The sequence below is a fragment of the Ambystoma mexicanum genome, chromosome 1q, assembly GCF_040938575.1.
Source record: "Ambystoma mexicanum isolate Mex_15411 chromosome 1q, UKY_AmexF1_1, whole genome shotgun sequence".
In the NCBI taxonomy this organism is placed as follows: domain Eukaryota; kingdom Metazoa; phylum Chordata; class Amphibia; order Caudata; family Ambystomatidae; genus Ambystoma; species Ambystoma mexicanum.
In genome coordinates this window covers 1,064,928,542-1,064,944,869 of record NC_090922.1, presented here as the reverse complement: position 1 = coordinate 1,064,944,869, position 16,328 = coordinate 1,064,928,542, and the positions used below count along the sequence as shown (strand labels likewise).

At 44.1% G+C, this 16,328-nt stretch overlaps 1 protein-coding gene across 4 annotated transcripts in view; it reads right to left on the bottom strand.

Moving 5' to 3' along the window:
• LOC138541496 (DBIRD complex subunit ZNF326-like) overlaps window positions 1-16,328 on the bottom strand; it is a 1,377,506-nt gene that overhangs the window by 1,296,743 nt on the left and 64,435 nt on the right. The gene's annotated exons all lie outside the window — the stretch shown is intronic.

The following is a 16,328-nucleotide window of genomic DNA, read 5'->3' as shown; positions in this document are numbered from 1 at the left end:
GCTTGTAACTTGTTCCCATCTGAATTCCCTAAATGAGTGAGTTGCGCTCAAATCTGTACAGAAACCGTGCACGACCCAGATCAAATACACGGGGGGTGGGAGAGCCATTTTATGTCTACAAACACTGCAGTTGTATGACTTGGGTAGTGGGTCGCTTACATGATGTATTATTCCGTCTGTCTTGGTTACATCTTGCAGAGCGGTGAGATTGCCGACAATTCTGCATATCGGAGGCGTACCTCCTTTATGTTGAACAAATGCTGTATCGTGCACATAATGTAATGACGTCAGTGGTCGTCGTTGCGCTCTCCATATTGAATTGCGACCTCATTTTTGGTTGACAGAATGATGTTTAGAAGAAGGGAATCGATATTGTATTCGCTACGAGAATAATTGTTATAATTATCTCTACTTGCTCATGTTACATTTCTGATTAAATTGTAATTAATAATGAGCTGTTATCTAAATATTAACATGTTTACAAATGCCCTAAATGTGTGTATATCTCATTGATTTCAGATTAGAGTTGCATAAATGATTACAGAAAGGAGACCGTATCACCCTGTATATTGCCGCTTTTTGAACCGTATTGGCTGAACCTTTTGTTGCAAAGTGATGAAAACTCAATTTAATCTAAACTTGGAAAAATCAGTTACATTTTCACATACTTGTTTTTAGAACACATATACATTATAAATCGATTATAATATTCAGTTAAAAATATATACATGTCCCAGAAAATGATGCATTTCCTGGTCAATGTTCAGCCCAGTATATGTGGCGTCCATAGTACATATCCAAAAAGCTTTGAGTCTGCTCTTGGTGGGATAGTTTTTCTATCCCAAAACATTTGATTCGTGCCAGGTCTGTTGCAAGATGATGTTCTTCAAAATGGGTTGCAATTGGTGATCCGATGTCTTTATTCATCATTGCTCTATGGTGTTCACCTATCCTAACTTTAATTCTTCTAATTGTACTGCCAATATATATTTTGTGGCAAATGCACTCTATGCCATACACCACATGATTACTGTTGCAATTAATGTGTTTGATCTTGGTTTTTGTTCCATTTGGTGTAAGAATATCTCTTTTCGCATTAATCATGTGGGGGCGGCGTGGCTACAAGGCCATGGGATAGGATGTGTTTCCTAAGAAGCTCCTGCTGATCCTGAAATGGTGCCCAGACCCGTTACGAAACCAACCTTTGGAGGTCTTGACAGAGGCAATTGACCTCCCACAGAATAGAGGCCGGAGAGAGCCACCACGAACCTCAGAGGGATCCCATAATTTCAGCCCCAGCACAGGCACCTACTTATGAACACATGGGGTGGCGCAGGCCATTGGAGTGAGCAAGGAAAACAGGCGGACCACTCTGCCTCCCCAGGCAACGGCGCACACTGCCGAATAGACCCTGGCACAAGGGGGGAGCCGGCACAGAAGGGACGGCCATCATGCACAGCATAACTAAGCCTCAAGACTAAGAGGAGCCAATTGCCGCTGCTTGGGTGGATGCCATTGCCACACGTCCCAAGGAAGTGCGGTAATAGTAGGAGAGTCGCTGCAATAAAGTGCCCCTGCCGGATCACAAGAAGGGCAACAGCAGGTGCCCCCCCTCATCACACAAGCCACAGAAGTGGGAGAAGCGGATGCCAGACATGGTGCCTGAGGAAGAAAGCGCGATAAGGAGGGAAGCAACTCCAACACCACGAATGCAGAGCTAGATGACATTGCTTGGGGCCCCAACAACACTGACCACGAAGATAGCACCAAAGCAACGAAGGAGCTGCCGGGACCAGGTCAGAGACCCCAAAACACAAGGGCGGGTCCCACCACAAGGCAGCATCTGACACATCCACCTGTACACATAAAGATGGCATCTAAGCTGCCCAAAGTTAAAGAGAAACAGTCCACCATAGAGGGGTTTGCCAAGTCATCACAGGGAGCCAAAGTGAAAGGGCAGAGCACGCAGGAAGTAGAGGGCACGAGGCGCAACGACCAACAGATACTGGATGCCATTGCCAAATTAAAAGTATCTTGGGAAAGCAAGATTGAAACTGCTATCTCGGAATCGAGGACCTCGCTTGAATTCAAGATCGACACAGTGAGGGTGGATGTGACTATTGCGACAATATGTTCGAGAGCACAGGAAGCCTGAAAAGGAAGTGAAAGCCAACACAAGCACATGCTCGACTAACGCTAAGGAGGTCCACGTGTTGCAACATCAGGTGCACAATCTTGAGAACAGAGCTGAAGAAGCGGAAGGGCGTGCGCACAGAAATAACATACGTATTGTGGGGCTTCCGGAAGGCAAAGGGGGATCAGACTTGACGAAACTACATTGAGAATATGCTACTGTAAGAGATCGAGAGGAGCACTCAGCTAGGGGTACGCAGTGGAAAGGGCACACAGAGCCTTCGTCAGGAAGCTGCAAACGGGCCCCCATCTCCCCCGTGGCCTATCATCGCTAAGATCTTGAACTACAAGGACAGGGAGGTGGTCTTGGAGCATTTCCACAAAGGAGGGACGATAAGCAGGGCATCTGCGACCATTACCGCGTACCCAGACTACACTTTCTTGGTGCAGAGGCAGCGCTTGAATTATGTGGCGGTGAAGAGGAGGTTGTGCGATGCGGGCTCAGATATGTTGCTGTACCCGGCTAAGATTAAAGTGTTCCATAAGAACAAGGCACTTCTTCCAATCACCAGAGGATGTGACTGCATGGCTGGACGCGAGAAACTGCCCGTCAGAAGCGGATGACCAGACGGAGAAGTGAACTAGTACTTTCTTAGTGCTGCAATGTTGGACAAGGATATGATACAAGAGATAAGTACAGTATGTAAAATGACATTGCGACTAGAGGTAGATTAGTTGGGATACTGATAGTACTCAGCAGGGGGATACCGCTCCGAGTATTGGTGACACTGAGAAAAGGGCTAGATGCAGGGTAACCCAAGATCCTGGGATGGAGCTGGGCAACAGTTAGTGGGGGGGGTGGTAGGGTTGGGTGGGGGGAGTTTGGGGTGTTAGGAAGGTAGGGGTGGAATGGGAGTTGGGGAAATTGAAGGGGTGTTAAGAAAAGGGGGGTGAGCATACACCTATAAATCACTGCGCATGGAGGGGTAGACAAGGCAGGACAGGGGCGGAACAGGGTATGGATAAGAAGGGGGACCTCAAGATAGCGACCTGGAATGTCAGGACGCTCAATAGTTATTTGAAGAGGAATAAGGCCATGATGTAAAGAATCGATATTGCTCCATTACAAGAAACAGGAAGTGGTGGGGAGGAAATGGAGAGGGACCACCATAGGAGCAACATATTTGGCGTATGCCAGAGGGGTGATTACCTGGATATCACCGCATGTCCCCTTTAAGTTGGGAGGATAGTGCTAATAAAAAGACTTGTTGAAAACAGAGGGCTCAGCATTATCAACACGTATGCCCCGAACCAAGATGCCACCAGCTACTTTAGAACCCTATACTGCAAGATCAGCCCATATATCGGAGGGACTTTAATTGCACACTAGATCCCAAAGTTCACAGATCAGATAAGAAGATGGAGGAGCCCACCCCAGTAGCTAAAGCTCTGAAGTCCCTACTAAGTGTCTTTCAACTAGTGGATGTATGGAGGATGCACTACCCACAGGATAGGCAATATTCTCACTACTCAGCCCCACAAAACCTACACACGCGGTTAGACTACAAGTTTGCGACACTGGAGCGGACGGAGGAACTAGTGCAGTCATAATACAAAGCGAGAGTCCTCTCAGACCACTCGCCATCGATTGTGGCATGGCAGTACTCGCCGCCCAGGGCACGGATCCTGACAGAGTCTTAGAGCTGAAGGTTTGAGAGACATAGGGTTTAGAGAGGACCTGAAGAAAGAAATAGTGGAATACTTTGAAAACAATACCGGGAGCGTGGAATCGGCTGGCACATAATTGGAGGCATTTAAGGTGGTGGTGAGGGGGGCAGCAATATTTAAATCCAAAGGCCTACAGGCTGGAATAACGCATGAGTTACACGAAGCAGAAAAGAAATTAGAGATAATAATGCGCAAGGGAGGGCATTCGCCAGACGAGGCTGTAACCATACGGCAACTGCAGCAGGATTGCAAGGAGTACCTGGAGAAATTATGCAACCTGAACTATAAAAGATACGTTGAAAGACAGCACGCGGAGGGAGATAAACCGGGCAGGTTGTTAGCTTGGTTGTACAAGAATGAGACACCCAGACAAATAATCAGAGCTGTACAGGGGATGGATGGTCAAATACTAGTTACCCAGGAAGGGGAGAAAAGGATTTTTGGAGTTCTACCAGCGACTGTATATGGATGTTGACGAGGGGGAAGAGATTGATGTGATTGAAACATTGAACAACATCGGCCTTCCCAAACTGGACGCAGCAGAGAGGGAGTACTTAGAGGTCCCAATTACGTTAGAGTAATTGGAAGCAATGATCAAGCTCTTACCTACTAGTAAAGCTCCAGAACGGACTCCCTAGTGAGTCATACAAAATGTACAAGACAGAGTTGCTTCCCCCACTACTAGCAATGTTAAACGAGGCGTTCGATAAGGGAGCGCTGCCGGAGTCTGAGGGAGGCAATTATCATCCCGCTTCTGAAGCCTAATAAATCATGCATGGACTGCAGGTCTTATAGATCGCCATCCATGCTCAACCAAGATAGCAAAATACTTACAGCAGTGCTGCCGAATAGACTAAGGCCGGTTATCAAACTCATAAATCCTGATCAGATCAGGGATGTTCCGCGCATAAGCATATCCGACAATCTCAGAAGGCTCCATCATGTGATAGAACAAACTGAAGGGGACCCCCAAGAGGTTTCAATAATTTCATTAGATGCAGTGAAGGCCTTCGACTCTGTCAAATGGCCGTGGCTGATGGCAGTCCTGAAGGAATACAGGGCTGGGCCCACGTACTTGAGATGGGTCCAATTGCTGTACAGTAAACCACTGGCTCCAGTTAGGACGGGAACGACCATCTCGGACCGATGGCAACTCAGCAGGAGTTCTAGACAGGGATGTCCATGGTCCCCAATGGTATTCTTTTTAGCGCTAGAACCCCTAGCAACATATTTGAGGTAACAATATGGAGAGGTAGGGATCAGCATGAAGGGAGGACAACATTTGATATCAATGTATGCCGATGACATGCTATTGTACTTGAAATATCACGAAGAGAACCTACAAAATATTCTGGAATTAATGGGGCGATACGTGGTGCTGTCTGGCATCACAGTGAACCCCAAGAAATCATGTATATTTCCCCTGAGTAGATATAAAGGGATACCATGAGAGGACCTGCCGGTATTACAAATACAATGGGAGACCGGGACCTTTAGATACCTGGGGATTGATGTACATCACAGTGTAGAGTTCGAACACAAACAAAACACAGAGAAGGCAGTGGCCAACGTTGAAAACAGCATGAGATTCTGGGCCAAGCTCCCATTGACCATGATGGGGAGAGTGGCACTACTAAAAAATGGTGGCGCTGCCTAGGCTGTTACACTACTTTGTGAATATACCATATATGATACCCAAACGATTCTTTGCTAAAATCCAGGGTATATGTAGGGGGTTCATATGGCGCAACACTAGGAACAGAATAGCGTTATGGAAATTGCAAAACACGTATGATCAAGGTGGCATTAAATTGCCCAATTTTGAGATTTATTACCTGGCCGGCCAACTACAATATGTGGCGAGGTGGTTATCGGAAGACTCCACATCGGAGCCAAGGTTGTTGAAGGCTGAATATGTCCCGTTTTTTCTGAAAGAATTGATACGGCTGCCAAAAATCATAGCAAGGCGGAGGGACAAGAATGTTAGATTTGGGTTGGAAGATACGGCAATGGGCTTGCCCGGCCATGGAGAACCCGTACTAGTGTTCCCCATAGACGCCGCTAGCGGCACTGAATGGAAGAGCAACTGAGGAGGATAGTCCGGTAGCATTGGGAACCGAGTGTTAGGGAGAATTCTTATTTATGGCTAATTTCCCTCACTTAGCGAGTCCCTCAGCAGCTTTGCTGGATTTCTGGGGTTTATCTTTTTCCACCTGGTAAGAGTGTGAGCCTTTTTCCCACTCTTACATGTGTTTTGCCATGTGTATTTCTACTTTTTGTGTGATCTTGAGCTCTGGGGCCACACCACTCCATGAGCCCCACTTTTTGTGTGCGTTACACAGCACCTTCATTGCAGTGACACAGGGTCGTCTTTGAGACTTCCCACTGACTCCATTTTTCTGGTGCTGACTTCTGTCCCCCAGAAACATGTAAAGTTGCCATTATCTTTATATATTCACTTTAAACTACAGACCCAGTACACCCCATCTTACATGGAGAATTGGAAAGGGTTAATTCCTACCCCTTTTTGTCTGTGCCTCTTTCAGCTTTGTTTTGCTCTCAACATTTAGACTTGGCTGGTGGCAGTGGTATCTACCCTAACTTTTCTACCGCAATTATACTATATAAAAGTGGTACTGTTTTAGGCTATTGTATTAGCCTCAAACATAAACCCGCTTGACCAAATACTTTTTATTTTGGCTCCGGTCGGGTTTAGTTGCCATTTCTTTTTGTTAAAGTCCTTCTTGTGTTTTACTTTTCGTGCCAAAACAGGTTTGCTTCTTTGTTCGCCGACCTTTGGCGGGCTTCTGTTCAGAAGCCCTCCTTTGGCGTCTGGGTGTCTAGGTGGGATGAATGTGAGGGAGGCGTTTAGTCACCCCCTGCACAGGGTCTCCTTGGAGACCCAAGTCGCACTTTGTGTCGATTGGCTGAGGTGGTTGTCTGGGCCAGACAACCCCCCTGCTGATTGATTGACGGCCAGGCTGTGTGAATGGGGGATTTTGGCATAAAAGGCAGGACTTTTGGGCTGGAAGTCAGAGTCGCCACTGGAACTGCAAGAACCAAAGAGAAGCAGAAGAAGAAGACGCTGCTGCAACTCCCGAGTCCCGGTGAAGCCCTGCTGCAGTCCTGAGCTAGCTACCCTTCAACCACAGAAGATCCAGTCCGGAGTCTTCTTCCCTTGAGCCTGGTGGGATCAACCAGCTCATATTCGACAGCCAGAGGATCCTCTTCTTGGTCAAAATCGCTGCACACAGCTGTAGTGGTCCGGAGAGCCATCTGAAGGGCCTCTCCTCTTTTAAACGAGCGCACCTTTTATTCACTGTTGCTTCGCTGCTGCTGACCTCATCCCTGGGTAGTGCTGATCGCTCCAGACGTCCTTGTCCTCACGACTGAGGCTCCAGGAACCGTGAGTCTGCAGTAACCAACAGGAACAACTGCCGTGGCACCAGCTTTCTTCAACGAATAAGGTACTGTGTCCGACTGAGGAATTAGGGTGAACCCTTCTTCCTCACCAAAGGCATGCCCTTTTCTTCCTTCCCTCTTATAACTTTTGCCTCCCTTTGTGACAATATTTAAGAACTCCTGGCAATCTCAAATCTTGAACTGTACTAACCATGTGATCCTCGGCAACAGGACCCCTGTTACATTTGACACTGGCGCAGGCCTATTGACTTGTATCTACTGGTTAGAAGGTGCCCTCTGATTCTATCTGCCTTGACAAAAGTATTGCCTATGATTTTTTATCCCCAATTCTCTTGTGTTAATTCATGTGCTAAGTGTATTTTGACTTTGGTTACATTTCTTCCCGCGGGTACGCTTATCTTTCGTGAGACCCAACTGTCATTGCTGTCAAAAAGTGATCATGTATGTACTCCCGGTAACGTCTTTGTTTCACAACACCGGTCTGTCAAATCCAAAAGTACTTACCTTGAATTGTTCTGCACAAGGGGAATCGGTTGTGTGTAGTATATTTGAAGTGTGGTTTTATTTTAGTAGAAGTGAAGTGTTTTGTGAACAGATGGATTAAAAATAAATGTACTTCTATTTTTTAACCAAAAACCTTGAGTCAGTATTTGCTCGAGTCACAGTAATTGTAGTCCTTTGTGTAATCTCTACTACTGCTCATTTGCTCTTGAGATAAGTCTGGCTGCTCAGCCATTGCTACCACTCTGTGTAGTACAGGCTTGTACCAAAGGTGAAATTGTATTACCACTTGTAGTCTTAATTGTGTGCAGTGGTCCCTAAGGGTACTGCATATGATTCTGCCTAAAACTGATTGGTATAGCAACACTGGGAGGAGTGTGGCAGGATGGGAATGTGGTGGAGTTGGACACACTGGTGGAAGACACCAGACTACACCAGGGACAGTACATCACTTATACTAGGTTGATGCGGAAGAAAAAAAAGACACTTGCTCAGAAATAGTGCTGGAGAGTCAGCCCGACGTGGCCATAGAACATTTTTATGATGTGTCAGACGGAGGCCATGAGGTCTCCCGAATCTACAAACAAGGGTGGGAAAGGAGGTGACTCAGCTGAGATGGGATTGGGAAGAGGAAGCTGGGGAACCTACGAGTGATGGGTTGTGGGTGTGGGTACAAGGATACCACAAAAAAAGTGTCCAGGAATGCGAGGTTGAAAACAATCGGTTATATGTTACCCATAGAGCGTATATGAACCCCCCCCCCCAGAATATTGCAAGGTTTAAGAATGCAGGAACATCAACATGCCCAAAATGTGGGGAGGAGAATGCAGGACTGGTGCACATGTTCTGGGCATGCCCGGAAATAAGGAGATTCTGGAGGGAGGTGAGCCACCGTTTGACCGAAAAGGAGATTAGGCTGGAGGTGGAATCTTTGTGGGCATGCACGAGGCGGTGGTTCACCAGGTCGCTTAAGTTGAAATATGTGATTAAACTCAAAGACCTGGCTTATATACTTGCGAAGCATAGAATTGCCATGAGCTGGAAAGCATGTACCAGACCAAAAGTAGAAGTCTGGTGGCACGACCTTCAGAAATAGTCGGATGCGGAAACGGTGGTGTGGAGTGAAGCGGTTAATAGAGGGGGAGATGAAGAAGCAGAGACATTGATAGCGTGGAGGCACTTCGTAGCTACTGTTGTTGTCTGGGCCTGCCAGACTTGCTCAGAAGACAATGGCTCTTCAGGGGAAGTGGAGGAAGGTGTCTCCTCAGAGTGGGGGAAGGCAGTGATGTGGGGTAAGCTTCAGATAGGGGAGGGGTTAACAGGGAGGCAGTGACATATCGTGAAACTGCATATGATACTTGAAATGTAAAACTGTTGTTCACTGTCTGGTTCTTTTTTGGTTGTTGAAATCAATAAAAAAAAATCATGTGGGGGCATATCCAGCAATTCCCACATTTGAAATTGCCTTGGGTTGGTGGTCCGTGTTGGAGCCATCGTTCTTGGTCTCAGATTTCCAATTGTAAGAATTTGCGGTATTTGGTGTTGCCAAAATGTGATGGACTTCTTTAAAAGTTTTGCATTTGCAAAAACACATAATTTTGTGCTCCATCTCTACATAAAAGACCACACAATCCACACCACTATATATACCAAAAGCACAGCAGTCAACAGCATCCTTCATGCAACAAGTAATCGTCATCATACAAAACATTCCCATTGGGGAACTACTACGGACCAAAGAAATTGTACAACGGAAGAATTAAAAAAACAGAAAATCTAATCAAGAAATTCAAAAACAGAGGATACAACCCATGTCATCTGAAGAAAATGGTAGAGAAAACAGATAATAGATTAAGACCGGATTTTCTAAAAGAAAAGCATGGTTCATCACAACCTACAGTTCAAACAACAAAGTAATCGGACAAATCTTATGGAGAAACTGGAATATTTTAACAGCGGATCCAGATATGGATGCGTTATTGGACAAGCAACCGAATATGTGTTTTCGCAAATGCAAAACTTTAAAGAAGATGCTAAATCCATCACATTTTGACAACACCAAATATCGCAAATTCTTACAATTGGAAATCCGAGACCAAGAACCATGGCTCCAACCACCAACGCAAGGCAATTTCAAATTCGGGAATTGTCGGATATGCCCCCACATGATTAACGCGAAAAGAGATATTCTTAAACAAAAACCAAGATCAAACACATTAATTGCAACTGCAATCATGTGGTGAATGCCATAGAGTGCATTTGCCCCAAAATATAGATTGGCAATACAATTGGAAAAATGAAAGTTAGGATAGGTGATCACCTTAGAGCAGGGGTGCACAACTGATTTTGACAGAGGGCCGAAAGTACCTTACATGATGCCTCTAGTGGGCCGAAAAGTAAATGTGGGTGGGGCGATAGGCACGGCAGGAGGTCTTTTCAACCCCCCTTTTCATTAAACACATGGAAAAAGAATACGTTTTTGAGGTGTAACAGTGTTTATTTGTATTTCAAACTTACATTTGGTACTACACATTTTCCATAGTTATCATTTATTTCTATTTAGTTATTGTATATCGTCTGTTTAATTAAAGTATATATATTTTATGGACCACTGATTGGACATTCCGTAATTTTGGACTGCTATACTTTGCTGTTTGGCCAAGAGGAGTATGGCCTTCATTGAGTCGGTATCCATAAAAAGCAAAGGAGGTACATCTCCTAATGGTGCCTGTTTTAGCTTTATTATTGGGTTCACTCTTGGAGTGCGACACTATGCCCCATTGCCCCACACCCCAACCAAACACTATGCCCCATGGCCCCCAGCCCCCAACCAAACACTATGCCCTATGGCCCCCAACCAAACACGATGCCTCATGGACCCACCCTCAACCAAACATCTCAACATACACACAAAAACAAATATACAGAAAGACTCGACGCAGACCCGACAACCCCCCCACCCCTGCATCTCAACATACACAAAGTGACATACATGCAGGCAAACCCAATACATCCCCCCCACCCTGCATCTCAACATGCACACAAAAACATACAGGCAGACCCCGACCCATCCCTCCACCCCCGCTTCTCAACACACACACACACACTTTGCCCACATAGTGAAAATCAAAAGTTGGCACCCATGTAAGCGCAATAGAAGCATTTATTTGTGATTAAGCAGTTTGACAAGCATATGACAGCTTTAGAAATATAACTTGTGAAAAAACACAAAGAAAGGGACACAAAAATCACAGGGTATTTCTGTGGCAGTCGACAAAAAAAGAAACTGATTTCAAAGAAAACTAATGAAATTCAAGAAGCATGTTTAAGTTTGAAAAATGTGTTTTTGTTCTAAACAAGTGTAAGCTGCACAGTTGGAAAACAATAGAGTGTCTACCATAGAGGTGGCCTGCTTTTATCCCCGATGGCCTCCACTGCAGTGATATTCATGGCCCATTGCTTCCAGCATTATCCCTTTCCGGCCAGAAGAACGAACACAGGCTGTGCAAATCAGCCTGCTAATGCGCACGAATGACAGCTGGACAAAGGAGCACCTTTGATGCTCCTGGAAAGAATTCTTTGCCAGAGAGGGAGATTTGTGAGGGGCCATCAATTAGGGGGGCAATTAGAGCACTCTACGGACGCTTTTGTCAGCAGTGCCTCAGGCAAGAAAGACTTTCCAATTGAAGTGAGGCCCGCTTTATTTTTTTACGTGGCTTGAAGTGGGCCGCACTTCATTATGAAAGTTCTACCCAATGGGGGGGCGCAAAGCACAATAGGGAAGGCCGCATGTTGTGCACCCCAGCCTTAGAGCAATAATGAATAAAGACATCCGATCATCAATTGCAACCCATTTTGAAGATCATCATTGCAACAGACCTGGCACGAATCAAATGTTTTGGGATAGAAAGACTATGCAAACGCGAAGCTTTTTGGATATGTACTATTGACGCCACATATACTGGCTGAACATTGACCACGAGATACATCATTTTCTGTGACATGTATATATTTTTGTTAACTGAATATTGTCATAATCGATTTATAATGTATGTGTGTTCTAAAAACCAAGTATGTATGTGAAAATGTAACGGATTAATTTTTCCAAGTTTAGATTATATTGAGTTTATCACTTTGCAACAAAAGGTACAGCCAATACGGCTCAAAAAGCAGCAATGAAGTAGGGTGATTCGAGGCACACTACAACATTAATCAGTCTCCTTTCTGTAATCATTTATGCAACTCTAAACTACAATCTTAGCCACGAAATCGGTGAGATCTACACGCATTTAGGGCATTTGTAAACGTGCTAATATTTAGATGCAGCGCATTATTAATTACATTTTTATCAGATATTTAACATGAGCAAATAGAGTTAATTATAAAATACACAACCACAATTATTCTCGTAGCAAATACAATATCGATTCCCCTCCTCTAAACATCAGTCTGTCAACCAAAAATGAGATCCCAATTCAATATGGAGAACGCAACAACAAAGCATTACGTTATGTGCACAATACGGCATTCGTTCAACATAAACAAAGGAGGTACGCCTCCGATATGCAGACATGTCGGCAATCGCACCGCTCTGCTAGACGTAACCAAGACAGACCGGATAATAACAATCAGGTAAGCGACCCACTACTCAAGTCTTACAACTGCAGTGTATGTATACATAAAATGCCCCTCCCCTCCACCGTGTTTGATCTGGGTCGCGCACGGGTTCCGTAACGATTTGAGAGCATCTCACTCATTTAGGGAATTCAGATGGGGAACAAGTAACCAGCCCTTATTTCGAGGGACTAACTATAAACGGATGCTTAACAGATAACACAAACAAATAACTGTCAAAGTAGATTTGTATCCTCACCAATCTAAATAAAATAAAAAGCACAGGCAGAAGAGTTTAAGAACAGTTGGTATAGTAAAGCTCCCCGAAAAATCTAGTGCGGAATTGTGAACTTTCTCATTCATGTTCCCAAAAGAAACATTTTTTCGGATGAGTGCCACAACAGGTTGAGTGACAGACTGATCCATACTCTAAAACTTTACAAATAATAAGAGAATAATAAGAGAAAGAAACTGGAGTGCTTGCAAGTATAAATGTCTTTTGAGCTGGCTCTGAACCAGGAAAATTAGAATTTGTCTTAAACATGACCCTAATCCGTGTTTCAATCATATTTTTTGTTATCTTTCTCAGCACTAGAACCACATCATCTGAGGACATGAAAATGCACAAGTGCTAAATAGAGCACCCATATAGAATGCAACCACACATCCAGAAGCACTATTATCCACCAATACCCCTGATAAACCGTCATAACTAGGATGGGAAAACACATGTCGGAAAGGGATAGGCAGTGTATATCCATTTGGATGAAAGCAAGAAATTGTTTATAATTTTTATTTTTCATTCACAAATGTTCATTAAGCACTTTAAGTTGTTTGGATGTTACCAATTCAATGAATAACAGAGATATGACAATTAAATTATACTGATTTGCTCACCAAGAACACGAATTTCTTGAATGCGCACAATTCAAGGGGAAACGGGCGAGGCAATGATAAACATTTGGATGTAAGAAGAATTAATTTTACACCAACATGAGAATTAACATGAAATCAATTTAACAGCAAATAAAAAGTGGTGTAGGGAATGATAACAGTTTTCTACTATAACGTACTGACAAGAGTAAGCGCATCAACTCACAGGGTCTACAGGTTTTGTTTTCTCAGTTCGTTTTCTTGCTCAGTCCCAGGATAAGTACCCTGTACTCGCAGCTACTTGATTTACAATTTATACTTCAAGCAAGGAAAATCGCCATAATCTATGCAGGCTAACAGTCTTCTTTCCTAAAGTTTAGAAGACATGGACAACACAAAATAGACCCAGATCACTTACCAGTTATTGCAACACTCCTTCAACTAATTTTCCTAATCAAAATGCTCATTTGCTGCTCCACCCCATGCCAGCATTTGAGGGCTAACCAATCTTGAGGTGTTTTTTCTAGAGCATTTGTGTATATACATAAGCAGCAGATTCTCTAGTATAGCCAAGGAGCAATCGTTTACATTGAGCAGGAGTATTGTTAATGGGAGTTTTCAACATCACTATCTAGATAGGACTTGGAAACAACAAAAAAGGTTTAGCAAGGTTTCTTAATACCGCAGTTGAGCAAAGCCATTCTCTAAAGTAGTCGCGACCAAGCAGCAAGGCAGCAGTGTTGTGTAGTACAGTTAACACTTATCAGAACAGGTAAGTAAAAGACCCAAGCAGGTTATGTTTTTTAATTACAATATTGCACTAAGCTACACTTTAGACATTTACGGTAAGTAAAAATACTTTAGAACATAAATACAATTTAGGTCAACCTCAAGGTATTCCCCTCCACTAGAAACTACTTTGGCATAAAACACATACATTAAATCAAATGTTTTAAAGAAGGGAGCAAGTGATGTCATTTCACAGCTAAGCCCAACACCATATACTAACCTTTGCAAGTCCAACCCTATTCTACCCCAAGTTGAAGTCCTTTAGGTGGCCCAAAAGGTCACTGGGGTGGAAGGGAGTAGTCAGGAGTGTGTGGGTGGACCTCTGATCACCTTAACCCAAAATAGGCCACCTATTTAAGAAGCAAGTGCAAGTTTATTATACAAACGGCCGGCAGGGGCTAGGTGACGCCATAGAGTCAAACTAACTCAATTCTCCACAAACCACACAGATTTTAAGTGACATACATTTTTGCACCAACACACTGCCACATATTTCATTAAAGTCATCCCCGCAAACATGATTGGTTAACCCTGTACAAAGAAATCTAACAGCCCTGTCCTCATTTCCCACAATCTTACTGGATACATTTATTTAACCACCATCCCCTTTCAAAATGTATTTGTATTCTCATTTACAGCACACCTCTTTTCGGGATCTTCCCGTATTAGGTCATCACATAGTTACATATTCACACAACAATCCTAATTTACTACAAATTCCATCTGGCCTGGGACCTCTAACCCCAGTCGTGATGCACATGGCTTTACCAAGGATACTTTAACAATACAAGGAGAGAGTGAAACAAACTTTGCTTTGTACTGGCGATAAGCTACTTATCCACCCAGGTTCTGTGAAATGCCCTTAAGCACCCCTTAAATCGACCCTACCAGGTGGCCGGACTTCCCTGGACATTGAAGAACAACTCCCATGTACTTAAAAAGATGACTTCTCTCCACAATAGCATCAAGTCCTAAAACCCTTGCCTGGCCGCAACAGACCCTTTCGATGTTATCGTAGCTGCCCGAATGCAGTTAGCTGTTCCCCTCCTCCACAGCCTTCGTACTTGATCTACCAGCTTCCTGGGTCTCACAAAGTTTCTCGCCACCCCATGTTTCTTTGGCCTACACAACCCCTAGGTAAAGAAGGGACCCGTGGTATACAGATGTGCAAATTCACCATTTATCCCTTGTTCCCAAACTATCCCAAAACCATTTCCTAAGAAGAACCCTCGGTATGCATGTCTATGGATGTATGTTCAAGACTATTACATCCCCTCATAGTGGCTTCTCCATCCATGAATCTCCTTTCCCGTATGCGCATATGAAGCTTCCCATCTTTAGGCGCTACGTGACTTGCCACACAACTATACTGTTTTCCTAATACATCAGCAAATTCGTCATTATTTTGCTACACGCATGCAAATCTAAAATGCATCGACTATACACAAAGTAACACTAATAGCAACACTTATCCCATTCTCTTTAACACTAGATACGTGCTAAATTCCAACCTCGTCGTCACCAGTCGCCTATATGGCGCACGCTAAGCAAACCCTTTTACCATATCATTGAGACCATTATCGATCACCCCAACATTGCCCCCTTTTGCTAATACATTAAACCATCTTCTTGGGGAAACAAGGTCCTACAAACATCTCAAGTCAGTCCCACTATAGACATACTCCTCCACTGAACAAACCCAACTCGCCCCCCAACCATCATTTCTGCGATCTACCCCGTTCCACACAATCATCCCAATTTGGTGGTGAACATGAAACTGCACCTGCAGTACCGATGTGATATGAAATGGCAGTGGTCCTAGCCTTGGACAGGGTCACAGTCATAATGGCAGCCGTTTTAGGTATCTGGGCAGAACAGCATCGTAAGAGCATCAGACAGGTACAAAAGATGTGCAAAAAGACAAATTGGCATAAGGATATTTACAGCTATGCTCATCCAGGAAGGCACCCAAGAGAAAAGAGTCCAAACATGTGTCACTTGTAATTCCTGCTTCCTTCTCGATGAACCACTTTGACACAGACAATTGCTACATTGCATAGCCTGAGTCCCATTTTCTGAATCGGGAGGCACAAAAGTACAGCACATACTCAAGGCACAGTTCTTTTGTTCTTTTACTGCACTGAAAGCGGACTCAAAAGTAGGTCATCACATAGTTACATATTTTACAAACAGTAAAAGTTCATAACTGGTAACCTGAATCCACATCGCATTTGCGATAGCTTTAACACCAGGGCCAAAGGTGAACA